Here is a 19,123-nt window from a genome sequence, read left to right as displayed (position 1 = left end):
AGGGGAAACACTTGATCCAAGGTAATGGATGCTGCCGGCAATTTAGATCCTTCTGCAAGACTGCCTTGCTCCCCATTGGAAATCACTGTGCAGAGAGGATGGGCTTTAGGTATTTGAATGTCTAGGGCTGAATTTCACCTGCGAATGGGTTCATTTCTTGGTTAATAGGAACGTAATAAAGACAATGGCAAGGAAAGAAGAAATGTGTTTTCACCCGAATTGAAAAAATATATATATTTATCAGGTCTACCTGACCAAAATGAAATTAAAATGTGATGTAAAAGAGAAGTGTTACTCATGTATCTTAAATATTTACCCTCACGTGGATGGTTTTGGAGGCCTTTGATGGAATGACTCCAACTTGCATTTCTAGCCCCACCCACCATATCCCTCTGCCTCTTCCTGCTCAGCCACACTAGCCACACAGAACCTCTGGCAGGTAGGTGAACATGCAGTGGACATTTAAGACTTTGTAATTAGCTTTCTCTATTTTCTTTGAATAGACTACTCATATCAACCTCCATTGTCAGATAAAGTGCAATCGAGCCCACAATTCAGTCTCCTGATGTAATTAGAAATCACCACATCTCTGACCACCAAAGCCATGTCCCCCATGTGACACTATGGCCATTATCATGTTGCCCATCACTGCATACTTCTGTCCTTTACTATATATTGTGAACTCCACAGGGTAGGGAATGTGCTTCATACATTTTTATGCGCCCGAGTTCAAGCTCAGTAGCCAGAAGACAGCAAGATGCTCAATTAAAATATATGGGATAAAGAAAGTTGGGAGCAACAGACCAATGGATGTGGAGAAAGGAACTGCATGCGTATTCCTTTTACTAACAATTCCATTTACTATTATTATAACTACATTTTACTTTATTTGAGCATATCCTGCCACAAAAGAAGTTATTCCTTCTTAGTAATTTAGACATTTTCTAAAGCTCCATAACTTTTCCAGCTTTTGTTTCTCTCCAGTTTATTCTTCTCTTTGTCCGTATTTGATTTAATCATAATCTAAACCGAATTCCTTGCTCTCATTTTCCCAGGAGTCAAATTGAGATCCCAGCCAGCCATCAATGACCCAAGTTTTACTGGTTCGCTCTCTCCATCTCAGTTATCCAGCCTTTTCAAGCTTTGCTAGGAATTCAGGATGATCATCTCACGCGACCTCAAAAACAAATTACTGCCGCCAGCAAAGTGCTGCAGGGCTACCCCATCTATGCCAGACACAGGCATTGACATTTCTGGTCCTGGTTCCCCACAGACGTCTCCTACTGACTGCCAGGAACCACAGTATGGGTCCAGAACACGACTGAGACCTACCCTGTGCAGCGGACTGCAGCCCAGAGGAGCAGGAAGATCGGAGAAGAGACTTGCTATCTTGGTGTAAAACATGGTCATGGGATCTCTATATTGCTTTGCTTGTGCCCCAATGCATTCCCTGTTTTCACGAAGTGCTCCTTTCGTATTTTAATCATTGAGCCCTCGGAGAAATGCCCAGTAAACTGCTACATCCCTTTATTTAACCTTCACAAACTTTATCATCCTCCCTTGAGACAGATAACAGCATCCAGATACTGTCTCCTAAGTTTGACGCTCCCGTCCTTGAATTGGGCTGCAAACAACTCCTGGATTTGAATCACTCAGAATAGTTTCTTCTCTCCTACAATAATAATGGGAGTGCTTTTTCCAGGCAGCTTCTCTACTTAGGGTTTGCTTGTTAACCAGGATCTTTTAGTCCAACCCAGTGGATTAATGTTGGGCCCATCTGCCCTGGTTGACCACATGCCCCCAAAGTGCTTGACTTCAGGCAGTTGTCAGATTTTAAGTTATTTCACAGGGGTATCTTCAACTCTCATGCATATTTGCTTCAACAAATCACTGATTCATCACACAGACACTGATACTCCTGAACCTCCTGGGTTCAGAGACCCACCCCACTGGTTTATTTCCTCAGGCAGCACTTCTTGGTGCCCTAGAGTTCAGTGAAATGCCTCTAGGCCATGTCATAAAATATGAGGGGAGACAAAGCTACAGCTTCTTCAAATCCCTCCCTCCCCAGTCCAAGGTTTCTCAGTGTTGGCACGAGTGCTACTTGGGGCTGGGTAATTCTATGGTGTAGGCAGATGTCCTGGGGACGGCAGGATGTTTAGCAGCATCCCTGGCCTCTACCCACTGGATGACAATACCACCACCCGCCTCCAGTTATGACAACCAAAAATATCTTCAGACCTTGCCAAAGAGCATCCTTAGAAAAGCTGTGCACTAGCACCCTCTCCCGAATATTCATAAAGAACAATAATCTGGAAAAGGCTCTGAAAACTCCCGTGAAACAAAAATAAGTCAGGTCAACTGCATTTTCCAATGTAATTAGCCATTGTCAGAGGACACATAATTTTATCTCATAAAGCTAGCCTTGAACAGAAGAAAATTATGGAACCACTTTTCTAGAAAATCTTATTAACCCTATTTTGAGTACGAGGCAAACACCTGACCTAATTTCATCACTTGTGAAAATATACCCCATACTCAAATATCTGCTAAAAAAACCTCCAATTATTTACTTATAAATATGAATGCCCACCTAATAGACCCATTTGTAACAGAGATTATCACTCGAAAATTACTTCAGTTACTCTATGATTTATTATTTGTTAGCATATTAATCTGGGAATATATATATTTTTTCTGGTAATATATAGTGCCCCAACAGGAGTACCTTGTGCTCTTGTTGTGCAGGCAATTTATTATTCGCTTGTTTATTTGTACCTACTTCTTACTGTTTCAGATTCACTTAGTACTTGATAATTTTTATAGGTGAAACACTGAAAAGACCGTAAGTATTAAAGTCAGTTTTGTATCCAACTCTTAGTCCTTCCCCGACAACACAGCCGTGATGGAAAAACCATATAAGCCTTCTGAAGAAAGAACGGTACTATTCACTCCAGAAAATTATCATCATGTAAGATTTTGGTCACCAATTCCAATGTGTGTGGTATTTTTCCCATGCTACCAAGCAACTCTGGGACACTAGCTGGGCGTCCTACAATTCAACTCAATTCCGACATTATCTACGTGAAGATAGCAACAAATCCCACAGATGAAGGGCTCAGGCCCACAAAACTGCCCCCTCCCCCAACTCCGACTTTAGACGCCCATCACAAGTCCAGGTTGTCACGTGTGCTTCTGACTAACCCACCAGCTACAGATTGGAAGTTCCAACGACCTCCTCCTCGGGTTCAAATAATTTGCTAGAACAGCTCACAGAACTCAGAAAAACAGTTTACTTACTAGATCACTGGCTTATCACAAAAGGCTGTAATGCGGGAACAGCCAGATGGAAGAGATGCATAGGGCAAGGTATGTGGGAAGTGTTCAGAGCTTCCATGCCTTCTCCAGACACCACTTGCCCCAAATCTCCACGTGCTCGTCAACCTGGAAGCTCTCCGAATCCTCTCCTGGGTTTTTAGGAAGGCTTCCTTATGAAGGCATGATTGATTAAATCATTGGTAGCTGGCGGCTCCTCCCTGGAGGTCAGAGGGGTGGGACTGAAAGTTCCAATCTTCTATTCACAGTTGGTTCCCCTGGCAACCAGCCTCCACCCTCAGGTGCATTCCAAAAGTCACCTCATTAACATAAAAACACCTTGATTGTTCTCATCACTTAGGAAATTCCAAGGGTTTTAGGAGCTCTGTGCCAGAACTGGGAGGAAGACCAAATATATATTTCTTATTATAATCACAATTATCACATCATTCTTGTGGGAGAACACGTAAAATTTTCTTAACACTAAAGATGCTCATTAAATGTTGATTTATGTCCAAGACCCAAACCCACCGCCTACTGACTGGGGGGAGAGAATTCTTCTCTGAGATTTTTACAAGTTTGTAGGTTTTTGAAAAACATTTTATTTTTTACTATAGAAGGTATACTTGCATGTTTCTTGTTAACATGCAGAAAATATATAGATATACAAAGAATAAAACAAAAATTCATCTACCACTTTACTACCCAGAGATAAATCATTGTTTAGAATTGGATGTGTTTCCTTTCTGTCTTTCTTCACTATACAATGGGGAGACTTTTTTAAAGAAAAAATTAGGGGGCCGGTCCCATGGCCGAGTGGTTAAGTTCGTGCGCTCCACTTTGGTGGCCCAGGGTTTTGCTGGTTCGGATCCTGGGCACGGACATGGCACCACTTGTCAAGCCACAGTGAGGCAGCATCCGGCATGCCACAACTAGAAGGACCCACAACTAAAATATACAACTATGTACTGGGGGGATTTGTTGAGAAAAAGCAAAAAAAAAAAAAAAAGATTGGCAACAGTTGTTAGCTCAGGTGCAAATCTCTAAAAAAAAAAAGAAAAAGAAATAATTAGGCAATATAACATGTTGTCTTTCTTGAGATCAATTCTAGCCTTTTATACTCTCTCAGGATATTGAAAAAAACAGTTGAGGAAGGAAAGAGGTGTTGCAGGTTTTGGAATTTACCCATATCCTAATGCAGGTGTCAGCAAACTTGTTCTATAAAGGGCAAGATAGTAAATATTTTAGGCTTTGTGGGCCATATGGTCTCTGACACAACTACATATCTCTGCTCTTATTGCATCATAGACAATACATAAAGGGATGGGCATCATTGTGTTCCAATAAAACTTTATTTACAAAAGCAGGTGGTGGACAAAATTTGGCCCATGAGCTTCAATTTGCCACCTCCTGCCCTACAATGTCAAATGTTGACAAAGGAATGAACAAGTAATAAAACTCCAGAAATAAAACAGTGTTCATATCTAACTGCTAAAACAGTTCCTGTTCTGTAATACGAAAAAAAAAAAGAGCATCAAGGTAAAAATCCATCCAAGTATGTGACTGAATAATCATTTGTTAAAACTTTTTATCAGGGAAAAATATTGTGCCTCTGAATTCTTTTCAAATTGAATCGCTGTCATTGCTTTTGGACCATACTTCACAGAATGTTGTTTTCTTTTCCAGCAACCTGTTCACTGGCATATTGATCACATTATAATCCCTCTGATGCAGCTTTTTATGGTTGCTTTCCAAGTTATAGCCATTTCTGCCACTACATAAATCTCTTCAATAATTTTCCCCAAATTAAGTCCCCTCTGTCTTTTCTGATCAACCAATTTCCCTCCTACAAACTCCAGCTTCCATCAGCCACACATGGCTGACAGCATCTGTTTTTAAAAGGACATTCCATGATTAGGCAATTTTCTTCAAGGATGATTGCTGAGAAAACCATCAACGATAATATTATTTTCCTTGCAAGGAATATTTGAGATGGAGATGGATTTCTGGTGCATTTCTTTCTTTCTTCGAAGTCTTCAATTTGCCACAGATTGAATCATTGCAGAGTCTCAGTTTAACAAATATTGAGTGACCCCTCTAGCCAAAGGTAGTGTTGCTCTGCCATGTTCCCAGCAGATCCCTTTTGCCAGTTCTGTGTGCCTACCACTCACTTCTTGAGTATTTTCCTCTAGCACCTCCATCAGGGGTGCCCACCAAGTCTTTGGGACCCTGGGTAGAGCTAGGAGTTCAAATGTCCTTCCCAATTTGCATCTCCATCACATCACCTCTACAAGCCCCAAATTGTGGTCAACGATTGAATGGCAGTAAATATGAATGCCCAGCTCTATGGCCTTCAGGCAAACAAAAAAAGTCCTTTAAGATATTGTTTATGCTCCAGCACTCTCCAGAGATCAGGCTGAGGCTGGGACTCTGCAGGAACCACACTTTTTTGGCTCTCCCCCTTTTTGTCCTGCCTCCTCATTCCCTTGCTGGCTTCCCTCCCTGGGATGCCAAGAATCCTAGTCCAGGATGTGCCTGTGGGGAATCTGACCTAAGTCCCTATGCTGTAGTAGGCACTGTGCCAGTTATCAGGAGCTTTTCTTGACCTCCAAATACTACGAGTCCATGCTCACCTAGTTGGATACCATAACCCTAACAAACATCTTGAGCCAATGCACCAAATATCTCTAGTAAGAGAACTAAAAGATATGACTCGAACCACTAGGACTGTAATCATTTACATTTGCTCCGATTTTCCTTTCTGGCTATAGGTCATCTCATCGCTAGGGTAATGTGGGTCTCTTACAAGGCATTATAAGAATTATTTGGCACTTAAACTAAGCAAAGTGTTCCTTAACCACATGATACTTCCATCTGGTTCTGTCCAGTGGTTGAGATGGCACAAAGGGTAGAGCCTCCATTGATTAATACGATCACCTCTGCTCTCGGATCAATATAGTCTGAACTGGCTCAAAAATACAATTTTTATCTATTTACTCAGCATCGATCAGACCCTGGTAAATTGATTCAGAATGGTTTGGAATAATTTATGAAACAAAATGTCAGTGTACATAACAGCCATGGGAAACAAACCAAGCTTAGTGACAGGGGCTTGTGTTCACCTCTGCCCATCTCAGCCAGTTATGATGCGCTTGGGAAGCAAGATGTATTATCACATGGCATCTTTTGTTGGAATTAGAGGAAAGTGATTTAAGAAGGGTCCCAGCTAGGCTTCAGAACATGCCTCCAAAACCCTTAAAGAGGAGGGATTTGCATGTGCAATTAGCTGGAAGCTTGCCTCCCTCCAAGCTCACTGCTGTGGAGTGCTAATTGCTTGCATCATGGCAAATGGCTGATATCAAAATGCTTTCCTTGCATTAGACTTTGTTTCCCATCTACGTCTGGTTGTTAATGACACTTTAGAGTTACAGTGATTATCTTTACTTTTATCAATGATTAAGCCTGAGCATGTTTTGTACATTTTATTTTCTATTTTTCAACTCTGTTAACACTTCTTGCATACTAATTATCTGACTGGATGACTCTTAAAGAGTTCAGAAGCCAGATGGTTTTGAAGGAGTGTTATTTTGAAAGAAAATATGATCCACTCTACCTGGATGTGAAAGACAACACTTTAAAACTTCTAGAATAAAATATATTAAAATGTAGTTATGACTTGCAGTGGTAAAAGTTTTCTCAACCAGAACAAAGAATGCAAATCAAGATGAAAATGACCCATATGTCGATAATCTTAAAATTATAAAAATAATTCTTTAGCCACAACTTTAACAACCAATACTAAACAAAACACACAAATATAAACCACAGTTGATATTGGGTTTTTGTGCATATAATTGGTGGAAATTTTATGTTGATAACATATACTTAAGACACATATTATATAAATACATATTGTGCATTATAGGACACATTTAAATATATATTATATAAAATATTTGATATCAATAACATACGTATATATTTATGTGTATGTGTGTGTAAATTTCAATAAAAAACCAAAAACTAGAGAAGAAAAATGGGAAAAGAATATAAACAGGAAATTCTCAGAAGAAAATATTTAAATGGCTAGTAAACATGGGAAAAGATATGTGACTACACCAGTAATCAGAGGAATGTAAATTAAAACAACAATGAGGTATTATTTCTTAACAATAAGATTGGCAAATGTTAAAAAGTCTGCCAATCTCAATCATCAGGAGTTGGTTCAAAATCTACATTGGAGAACAATAAAAAGAGGCACCTGCCCTCTGAGCCAGCAATTTTGTCCCTAATTATATATGTTAAAGAAGCACTCATAGATGTGTTCAAAATGACATGTGCAGGAAGGTTCCTTGAGGCATTTCCCATAACAGCAGAAAATTGAAAACAACTTAATGTTCCATCAATAGGGAAACCAAGTCACATGTTGTATATTCATGCAATGAAAGACTTGCACAGCAGATGAAATGAATCAGCTAGAGATATATTAACATGAAAAAATCTCTAACACAAATTGGGGGAGAAAATGGTAAGTACCAGCAGGATTGCATAATATGATACCATTTACATAAAGTTTTAAATCATGCAAAACAAGTCTACATGTTATTTCCAAATATCTAATCCATAGCAACATTTTAAAGGCGAAAAATAAATACCAAATTTAGGATCCAGATTTTTCTAGGGGCAATGTAGGATGTAATGAGTTGGGAAAGCGTGCAAAAACATATCAACTGTGTCTGTAACTTTCTATTCTTTTTTTATTTACTTTTTTGGCAAGGAATATTGGCCCTGAGCTAACATCTGTTGCCAATCTTCCTCCTTTTGATTGAGGAAGATTGTCACCCAGCTAACATCTGTGTCAATCTTCTTCTATTTTTGTATGTGGGATGCCACCACAGCATGGCTTGATGAGCAGTGCATAGGTGGTCCACATCCAGGATCCGAACCTGTGAACTCCAGGCTGCCAAAACAAAGCATGCAAACTTAACCACTACGCCACTAGGCCAGCCCCAGTAACTTTCTATTATTAAAGATGATAGACTTTCATAGATAGATGGATAGATGAATGGATGAATAGATGATTTAGATGATAGATAGATAGGTAATTGACATTAGTTTAGTTACTATTCTCTGAGAAGAGCTATTCAATATTTGTCAGCCAGCCATTACGTATAACTGTGTGCCAGACACTATTACGTAAAAATAATTAAGCCACTTCATTTTCTCAAGGCAAATGATGTGTATCTAAGACTCCCCACGCCCTGGATTAGCACCAGGGAAGTGTCCACCAGACCCTGGATTTGGCTCCATTTCTGCACAATTAAATGCATTGTTAGTAGTTAAAAATTAACTTTAGGTCCCTTTATCCAGATATGACTGCGAAGTTGATTGTAATAAGAAAGTTAAAAATGAAATTGCAATGAAACCAAAGCCACCATTTTCTTCTGAATCCTGTTAGCACTGCATTTCTTCCTTAACATAGATTTGAGAGGGTTAAGGGATTCACTTAGAATTCAACCTCCAGGAATTGGGTTTCATACATGTGATTTGGGGTATGGAGATTATTATTGCAAACCATGTCTGTATTCTGTTTTCTCTTTTGCTTCACAAGGTCATTCCAAGTAATGAAGTCACATAGTGTTTCTATTAAAGGAAATACAAACTTGAAGAACATTTATAGACCGAAGTAAGTCCAAAAGAGACTTTCAAAAGAGAGGAAGCAATTAACTTTCTGCTCTGTAAGAAAATCTTTGCAAATTATTTTCAGGAATCTTAATAAAGTGAGTTAACTCTCGGTATTAAGAGGAATCAAATCCTATAATATTTAACTTCTACCAATCTCATCAACAGTCATAGAATTATTTATCTGATAGTAAATATCTCAGAGTTATAACATTTTGATATTACTGAACCCACACTCACTTAATTTTAAACACTTCCAAAAAGTTATTTCAACCAAAACAGCATGGAGCTGCAGATTATGAAGTTTATTCTTAATCACAGTCGATTCTATTCAACAAATTGTGTTTCCATCCTGAGCTATTGGCCGATGACCCTCTGTGTAAACATAATTTGAGTGTCATGTTTTATTTAGATAACTGACATTTTGACCGACATGCACGATGCTTTTTGTCACTCATGAAAGTTTATATAATTTACTCTTATCTCTAAGCCTTATTGAATCTTAAAGATGTTACTCATACATAATAAATGTAACAAAATGAAAAGCAAGCAAGCAGCCTCCAGGTTATGGTTCAGTTGACTATATTACATGGAAGGAAAAAGAAACAAAGAGCTGCCATTCTACATAAGACATAAATGAGAGTTCCATGTCTGGCACCAATAGCAATAATTGTTTTGTGATATATCCTCCATAAAATGAGCATTAGAATATTAAGGATAAAATACACAAATCCCCAGTCCTCTTGCATGCACACAAACACATAACTATGTGGTCTGCATGTACACATATATTGTTTTGTGGATGAAAACTACACTGTTGTTCTACTTACGGTGTATCTACAAGAAGATTCTTAAGAAATCACATGAAACCAGACCACCCCTTTGAGTGGTAAAGGGGACCAATTAATAGCGCCCTTCTTCCTCATCAAAGTTCTGAAGTAAATTAAGAGAAAAAAGGTATATGAAAACCAAAATGTCACCTTTATTGACATTGATACAGCCGATATTGGAGAATGCGGCCTTTGTCAGGGGCACTCTTATTACTGACCCCAAACTCAGACTTGTCCACTCAGTTCCAGCCAGCATTGAACCGAGGAAGGCTTCCCTTCTAAGACCACACCTTTAAAGCTCATAATATGGAAAAAAAGAGAAGAACGAGCACTTCCTATGGGCTGCTGACTCCCAGGAGAAAGAGAAGAAGGGGGAGCTGGCTGAAGCATGCACCTTACAACTCAAACAAGTCATTCCACTTCTCATGCCGGGGCAGAGAGTAAGTGAGAGGCAAGAGAAGTTGCAAGTGCTGCACCAACCATTGGAAGGACAACAGGCATGGAAAAGTGTCTCTTGTTTTCTCAAAGTAGGAGGAAAATTATGTGAGGATCTGAAATCCATGGTGTTTCAGCATCATATCTATCCATCGCACAAATATTTGAGCACCTACTATGTGCCTTGTGCGTAACTGCAGACTATGCTCTCCTGTGTTCAACCCATTAGAATGTGTGGGTCAGATTAGTGTGGGAAGTGGAAGGATTTATTTGTGCCCACTTGTGTACTCATACAAAAAGAGCAGTCCACAGCCAATGAAACAGAGATCAAAGCAGCTAACCACGGTTTAGATGGAGGCTTTAACCATGGAACAAGGCTGAATGAACTGGCCTTGACAAAGCTGGATGGGAGCCTTAGGTTACTTAATAGGGTACCAAAACCTCTATGGACTGGGAGCTACTTAGTGTATGGGTCTCATGTCCTGCTGATGGAAGAATGGAAGGAAGGAAGGGAGCGGAGGAAGGAAGGAAAAAGAATAACATAAAGGCTTGTATGTCCACATTGCTAAGGATGCCATCATAGGCAAAGGCAACTTCTCCAGAATTTTGCAGGTCTTACAAACTATGGAAAACATTTAATAGAGAAGCTGAAAGAAATACAGAGAAAGAACTTATTCTAAGCCAGAAATATTTGAAGAGTTAGTGAATGGAAAATAAAAATATGAAAATATGATTTATAATGCTGATATTATTCATTGAAGAGGTAATGTTCTGAGCTATCGAATTAATCACCACTATTATTGGAATGTAAAGAGGGAATCAGTGGTCTATAAAGATACTTTTGTCTATATAGAATAATATCGCTACATTTTTATAAGACATTAAATTAAAAATAACTTATGTGTGCTCTATGCATTTGCAATGTAATTTTAAAGTCAGAAAGCTCTATAAATTTTAATTCGTTAGAGATGGATAGCCCTTCTTACAAAAATAATTTATGAAATCTTTTCTGCTTACCTTTAGTTACTCAGGTAAGAGAAAAGGATTTTTTTTTGTATAAGGTATGTTAGTAAAGTTAACTCCAAGAAAATTTCTTCAGAGAAGAAAATTATGGCATTAATTTTTCTTCCATTTTATAAATATCCTTCTTTAGTTTTGGGTACAACCACTTCTTTTCATTTAAATCTCTAGTATTAAAGAAAGAAGAAGAAATTACAGGGGAAAAATCCAGTAACTTCATGGTGCACTCTTACCTAATTGATGGTGAAACTTAGGAACATTAATTAAAAAACACTTTTTAAAGCCTAGAGGCTCCACTTCCAGAAATGTGGTCAACTGGATGTTGCAGCAACCCTTCCCAGTATAGAAACTGTAAAATAACAGGTAAAATGTAAACATTCTTTTTTTAAAAGCAAATCTGAGCTGGTGATTAAGAATCAGATACTGTAAGAGAACACAAGCCCCTGAGGTGAGCTGGCACCGTGAGGAGTGCTTGCCCTGAAGATGCCCTCCAATCTCTGGCTGCCATGAGCCTGTCACTTAAGGGTCTATGTGTCGAGCACAGGTGTCCAAGGCTTTGGTCTGAAAAATGGAAGTGCCATTTGAAACTCTTGCATAAAGTCAAGACTCCCTATCACAACTTTGGTGGTAAGTTGTTTATCAGATATTGCACTGCTGGTGTGGCCAAGTCACAACTCCTTTACAACGGCCCCAAATCTGTAAGTGCCAAGAGGTGCCTGGTAGAAGCAAATGCAAATCTTCACTGAAGAAATCATTTAAAATGCAGACTTTAAAGAATTCCCAAAAATCATGTTCCAATGAACATGAACTCTCTCTCTCTCTCAGGCACACACAAACACACACACAGTCATGAAGTACACAAGAAATCATTAGAAAATCAATAAACTTTGAAAAATAAGAAATTTCACAATGCACTTTATAATAGCATCAAAAACCTAACAATAATCCTAAGAGAAGATGAATAAAACTTCCACACTAAAGATGACAAAACATTGCTGAAAGAAATTTTAAAAGACAAAAATGAATGGAAATATGCACTGTTTTCATGGATTGGAAGACTCAGTATTACTAAGATTTCTACTGCCCCACAATTGGTGTATAAATTGAATTCAATCCCAATCGAAAAACAGGCAGGCTTTTGTGGAAATTGAGGTGATTCTAAAATTTATATGGAAATTCAAAGGACCTAGCAGAGCTGAGACAGTCTTGAAAAATAAACAAAGTTGGAATACTTACACTACCATGTTTTAGGACTTACAATTGTGGAAATAGACAAAGACATCCCTAAATGAGAATAAGAAGAGGCTGTTTATTCAGAGTTTGCTATAGCAAGGGAGTCTTGCATTCTGAGTTGGAAAAGAGGGAAAAAATTAGGGACATTGGCAGACATTGACCAGATCCTGACCATTCTTGTTAAATGCTGTAGTTGCAGACAACTGTGGCTGTGGTTTGGTTCGTGAGCTGGTCTAAGTTCTATTTTTATATATGATCTGGACATTGTCCATTTGATGTTCAGTCTCTCAATATAAAGCTACAGTAATTAAGATGGTGTGATCTTGGCTCAAGAATAGACAAATGGAACAGAATGAAGAATCCAGAAAGAGATCCACACTTGATTTAGGGCAAAGGTGTCACTGAAGTTCAGGTGGGGGAAAGATGGTCTTTTCAATAAATGGAGTTGGGTATTCCCATGGGGAAAAAACTTTGATTAATATTAGACTTTAATAAGCTAAGTAAGCATAATAAAAGAACAAAAACAGAGTGTCCAACTTCCAACTTGTAGAGAGACAAATGTGAAGGGGATCAGAATATGGCACTCAAAATATGCCACTTTGGCATGAGGATTATTTTGAGTTACAGGCAATTGAGAATCAGCAGATGCAGGAAGAGTTATCTGCCCTCCCATTATCTGCCTAAAACAGGGCATAAATTTCCCTCTAAGGAAGTTCACCACCCCAGCCCACCAGTGGGAGAGGATCTTCTCTTATCACCAAAGAGGAGTCAACACCAAGATAAGTTTGCATAAACAGACCTTAACAAGATAGGCTTTCTCTTCCATTAGTTCCTCCATCAATTTCCTAGTCACTTCACAATTTATGGTCCCGTGAAGCCCAAATCCTCTTTACTTTGTTAAAAGGGTATATAAGCCCCAAAATCCAACTGTGTCTTTGAGTTTCACTACTTTTCTATGCACATAAATATTAATAAAAATTGTGTGCCTTTTCTCCCGTTTATCTGTCTTTTGTTAATTGTCACGCCCTCAGATAATGAACTTAAGAGGGGAGAGGAAAAGCTTTTCTTCCTCAACAAATGAAATCAAGAAAGAAAATTAAATCCAGGGCCTGGCATGTGTGTAGTTTCAGGTTTGCATTTTCTTTCCTGGGCATCTGTGAATGGAAAATTCATATTAAAAAAAAAAGGTCTAAGACATCCAGGTTAATGAATTAAATCTAATTATTAGGTGTATAAAATAACAACAGCAATTGCTAATAGAATACAATGGCCTGAGTTTTTAAAGACAGGGCAATAAACGACGGTTAAATCTGTGAATGGAGCCCTAGCTTGCAAGTCTGTCAACTGTTCTTTCAAATATGCACCTCAAATTGAGTTTGCTCTTAACCAAATTTACTCTACCTAAGCATCAGGAAACTAGAGAGAGGATAAGGTTAATAGCTTAGATTCAGTATTTATGAGGTTGAAGTATTCGAATAAAATGATGTGAGTTTATGTGATAATTACTGTGGTGTGTTCCCCACCACCGTTGCCTCAAAGCTTCCTGCTGCAAGCATATCCAAGGCTGACTACGGTAGAGGAGGAAGACAAATCTGCTACCCTCTAGGTCCTTCTCTCTGGGCTACGAATTAAATTGACATGAGACAGAATAACAGGAGAAAACCAAACAAAGCTTTATAATATGTATACATGGGAGAAACCTAGGAAAACTGGGTAACTCGCCAAAATGGCGGAGGTTGTCCTCTTAAATAGCATCTTCAGCAAAAGACAAAGGAGGATGTTGGGGGTGTAGGGAATCAGTTATGGGAGATTACCAGAAAAGCACAGTAAACAAGAGTAAGGTTATTATGCAGATTTAAGTCCTTGCCTTCCACATTGATAAGAGTTTCTAGAGATAAGGTCATCTCCCCTCTTCCTGGTACAGAGAGGAAGACATCTTTACAAACGGAGATTTCCCTTACAGATGTAAATGCCTCTTATAAAGGGTAACTTCGTCTTTTCAGAGTTCCTCCCGTGTGCAGTTTCTTAAAAGCAACCAGCCCAAAATAATCCTCATGCCAAAGAGACACATTTTGGGGTGGCCAATTCTGATCCCCCACACTACAAATGCAGCCGCAGAGCAGAGCCTCAGGAAGAAATGATCCACAGTCCCAGCGAAGGACTATGTATGGGCCCGAATCAGCAGAAGCCCCAGAAGGGTGCGTTGTGCCAGGGGATATTGCATCAAGAAAATGGCAGTCTCAGGATTGGCAGGGCTCTGAAGGTTAGAAGGAAGAGGAAGATGGCTGATTGTTTCTGTATCCAGTGCCAGACATGGGCACTCTTCCCAGGCATCCTCTTGCTTTGACAGCTCGGATAGTAAGATCTGAACACCGAATTCACCCATGCAAAAGGACATGCACGCACATTCACGCATTCTCAGCTAAGCCTCAGACAGGAGGTTCTTACCACCACGTCCAGGGAAGAGGACCTCATCAGCTTCTCATAGCCCGGCAATGAATTCTTAGACCGTATTTGTTGGCATATGCAGGAAAGCTGAGGGGTAAACATTCCAAGCCTGACAGAAATGTAATCATTATTTCAAATAAAACGCTTAGGGGCAAATTTAGGCTTCTTAGTCTTAGGACAAATTCTGCTCTAGCAAGGGAGTCGGCCACCAATGCTTGTGTGTGGCAGAGACTCAGAAGCAGGCAAAAGGAGTGGGAAAGCTTTACAGTGAAAAAGGCAGCATATTGGCCTTTCTCTTGCTCCTGAGTTAGAAGTGGGGGAAAATATTAGGGAAGCTGGTGGTCATTAACCAAATCCTGACCATTCCGGGCTGATTCCAACAGAGGTTGGGGTCAGAGCTCTATTGTCATATGGGTCTGGCCATTGTCCTTGTGTATATAGCATGAGTCTGTGAGTGAAGCATTACAGACAAGAGTGATATGGCTTATAAAAGAGGGGGAGGAAGCAGTGGGTGCCTTTTTACCTGCTAAGAGCGTTACCACAGAAAGATGAGATTCTCCTACCGGATGCACATAAAAAGCCAGTTATTATGGTACCAGCTTTCGAGAAAAGAAAAGGCTTTATTGTGAGATCAACCTGCAAGGAGACAGGAGGCATAAGCTCTCAGATCTGTCTCCCTGATTCAGGATTTGGGGCAAAATTTCCGAGGTTAGGGAGAGCAGACTAGTACGTGGAAACGCTGGTGGGGCAGGTTTTGATTGGAGGGCTTTAAGCACTCGTGGTAAGGATTTAAAAATTTGTGGCAACGTTTCAAACGTTCATGGAGAGACGTGGAAGGGATTTTAATGCTGGATCTTCTTAGACAACAGACCCCTCGCCTCTGATGAGAGTCTAACTTCAAGTTCCGGTCATGTCCCGGTCCTCTGGTTCTGTGGGAAGGAGAATCTTTGGTTCCAGTGTCATTTCAGGTCAAGATTTCCTCTTCTGTGTATGCTCTGGCTGTGTGACTTTGCAAATTTTCTGAAAAACAATTCTTAATCACTGCTGACAAGAGATGGGTCAGTTCAAACTGGTCCTAGTGGGTCCTAGTGGTTACAAGATGAAACACATACTCTCACACAAACCCAATTGCTCACCTTATGACAGTAAGCAGTGAGGCTGTTAAACCTCATCTCTCTGGACCTGGGAGTAAATCTCTGGCCAGAGCTTCTTTAAGAGCTGAGACCTCTCACCTCCCCTGAGTCATGATACTGGACTTATGGGAGGGCCACGGGGGCAGATGGAGGAAGCTGGGCCTTTGTGTGTCATTTGGGCAGTGAGTGGTTCTGTTATGTTCATTGGCTCCAGGCAGGTTATACCTGGATGATGGAGGGAAGGAGATCCGGGCACCTAAACACTGAAGGTTTTAGGAGACCCAGCCACTCAAACACCCAAGGTGCTAAGAGACCCAGCCACCAAAACATTGAAGATGTTAGGAGATCCAGGCACCAAACAGCCAAGGTGTTAGGACACTCAGTCACCAAAATATCCCGTGATGTTAAGGTGTGTTAAGGTGCCTCTTTCAGGAGCAAGAAGGATTGCCCATGAGTGCTGTTGGGGAAATATAATTAAATACAAAATCTCCCAACCCAGAAAACCACCCAGAAGGTAAGCAAAGAAGACAATTTCCTTGTTGAATAATCATTAAATGTGAACGCGATACAAATCACAAGCAATCCACTAAGAGATTGCAAAACAGAAAGAAGTCTCACCCTTTTAGACACAACCCATTATATACATGTTCTCAAGATAGACAATAATTAGCCCTCAAGAAAGAGCACTTGACAACTCTATCTATTACACATAGTTCATCCTAAATTCACCTGGTAGTTGGGGAGACCATCTGTAGTGGTTAATTCATGTTACACAAAGGAAAAATAAACTTGTATCTGTATGACAGGAGATAGTTTTGCAACTGGGAATCAGGCTGGCCTTGTTTCTACCCTCCCACAGAGACTGAGAGATAGAGGCCCTGTGTCCCTTGATGTTTACATTGTGAAAGGATGGCTCCCAAGTCCTTGAGAAAGACATTCCTGGGTCCTAAAGCTGGCAAAGGCTTATTTAGCTTTAAAAAGGATTTCCATATATTTCAAAGAGAGGAGAAAGAACTGACAAGTTTTCTAAGGTAAATATTCTAAGAAAAGGGAAAGTGAACATCTCATCCCTTAGTTTTAACAGGGAGAATGAAGCCTCTTATCTTTAATTTGCATTTGCCCTTACAGAGTCTGGTGAGTCAACATGGACCTCAGAGAGGCAGTTCCTAGGGGCTTCATACCTCCCTTGGCAGTCTTCTCCTATTGTTCAAAATGTCCTCAAGGTTTCCAAAATAAATTCAGTTGTGCAAAGTGCTGAGACTGTCTTTGAATCCAATTGGATAAGAGAGAAAAAAGTATTTCGTTTAACCCCACCAACCTAATCTGATGTTGTTTAAAAAGAAACTGGCCCATTCTCTGGCTTGCAACTGGTCACTCTTGGTGAGATGGAAGGGGGCTGGGGTGTAAGGTAGATGAGTAGTGTTTGTGTTCACTCCTTTTCCAAGCTTTTGAGAGGATATCAAAAGGGATACATCCAACGTGGCCCAGATGTTATAACAGTGTGAGGCTACAAGGCGAGCAATTTAGGAATTGATTTCAGAATTATCTGACAAAGGACCAAGCACAAGAAGGCAAAACTTATGGCTTCACTTACGATTTAATGAGCACATCATTTATGCCATTCTCTGCCCAACATATTATTCTCCAAACTCAGATCCAAGAGCTGTAACCAGAGTCTTAAAATCAAAGAAATGCATGCTACTTTCACTTATCTTCTATCTCCATTGCCATATAAAATGCTTTTCATTTTGTCACAAATATTCATTGATTCAACCTGTACATTGTAATCATTAAAGGCAAGTGTCTCTGCTGAGATGTATGGTCAGAGGCTCACATGTGGCCACCAGCTTACTGAAAATTCATAAGAAAGATGAATAAAACCATGTCATTAGTGTTTTGGAGCCACAAAGCCAATGAAGCCATTTTTGCTTGTTGACGCCAATGTTGGTCATTGCTTTCATTTCTTTCCTTTGTCTTCTGGTTCTCATTACAATTATATCCAGCTTCAGGGCTGGCTTCGCGGGCATGTGATCTATAAAGTCACACAGGACCTGTGCTTGGTTTAATGCTCTGGTGTCATCATTGAAATTCTTAATAATTTTATCTTTGAACCTGTGCCTTGTAAGTGAAATGTGATGGGACAATGGAGCACACATACGAGAAGGGGAAATACACACAGTATGCATGTTCACTATTCCTTGCTGCCCTGAATACATAGAGCATACGCAATGTCCCGTGAGCACAGAATTCTGGTGGACCCACAATGCATGAGGGATCCGTGAGACTCAAAGCGAGGATGAGGTGAGCATGTCACATCTACAATGAGTAAGCAGGGCTGCTAACAGCCCAGCAAGGCCACGCTTTCCATTCAAACCACAACTTGCTTCAAATGCAAAAGAAGGCAATGATGTTCTAAAAAATATAACAATGATGGAAACCTATCATATCCTTAGTTGTGTTAGTTTCCAGTAGTCACCTATCTCTCAGGCTGAAAATGATGACATAGACTGAAAGACAAAGTAGGTCAGCCCGTAATTCTTTTTGCATTCATTCCTTCCTACCCATCAGTAAACTAGTGCTGGATAGTGTTGGTAGAACATGCAGATATAAAGCAGCAAAATAAAAACAGCTGATTTAGTCTTGTGAAATGTTTTCACTGATAAGATTAAAATACATATACATGTAACAGTAATGAAATATAAATTGGGTAATTTCAGTGGTTCAGATATAAGGTAAATTCTCTTATATCTGCATTTAAAGCTGGCATTGCACAATATAAAGACGGATGGTAACACTCATGCTAATAATTTAAATTTTTAATTTTCCTTTAGTTAGAACAACACTAAATAGAAAATACAAAACATCATGACAAGTCAAGACAGAGACTGCAGAAGAAAAGAAAAAGCTTTGTCTCTAATTCGTTTAATACCACTTTTTTCCTGTATCTTGAACAAGGGGCCCACATTTCAATTTTGTACCAGGCCCTGCAAATTATGTAGCCAAGCCTGTTTGGATATGTACTCTTTA

This window comes from Equus asinus, chromosome X (genome assembly GCF_041296235.1).
Source record: "Equus asinus isolate D_3611 breed Donkey chromosome X, EquAss-T2T_v2, whole genome shotgun sequence".
Taxonomy (NCBI): domain Eukaryota; kingdom Metazoa; phylum Chordata; class Mammalia; order Perissodactyla; family Equidae; genus Equus; species Equus asinus.
The sequence above is the reverse complement of the archived record's forward strand: the minus strand, read 5'-3'. Positions refer to the sequence as shown.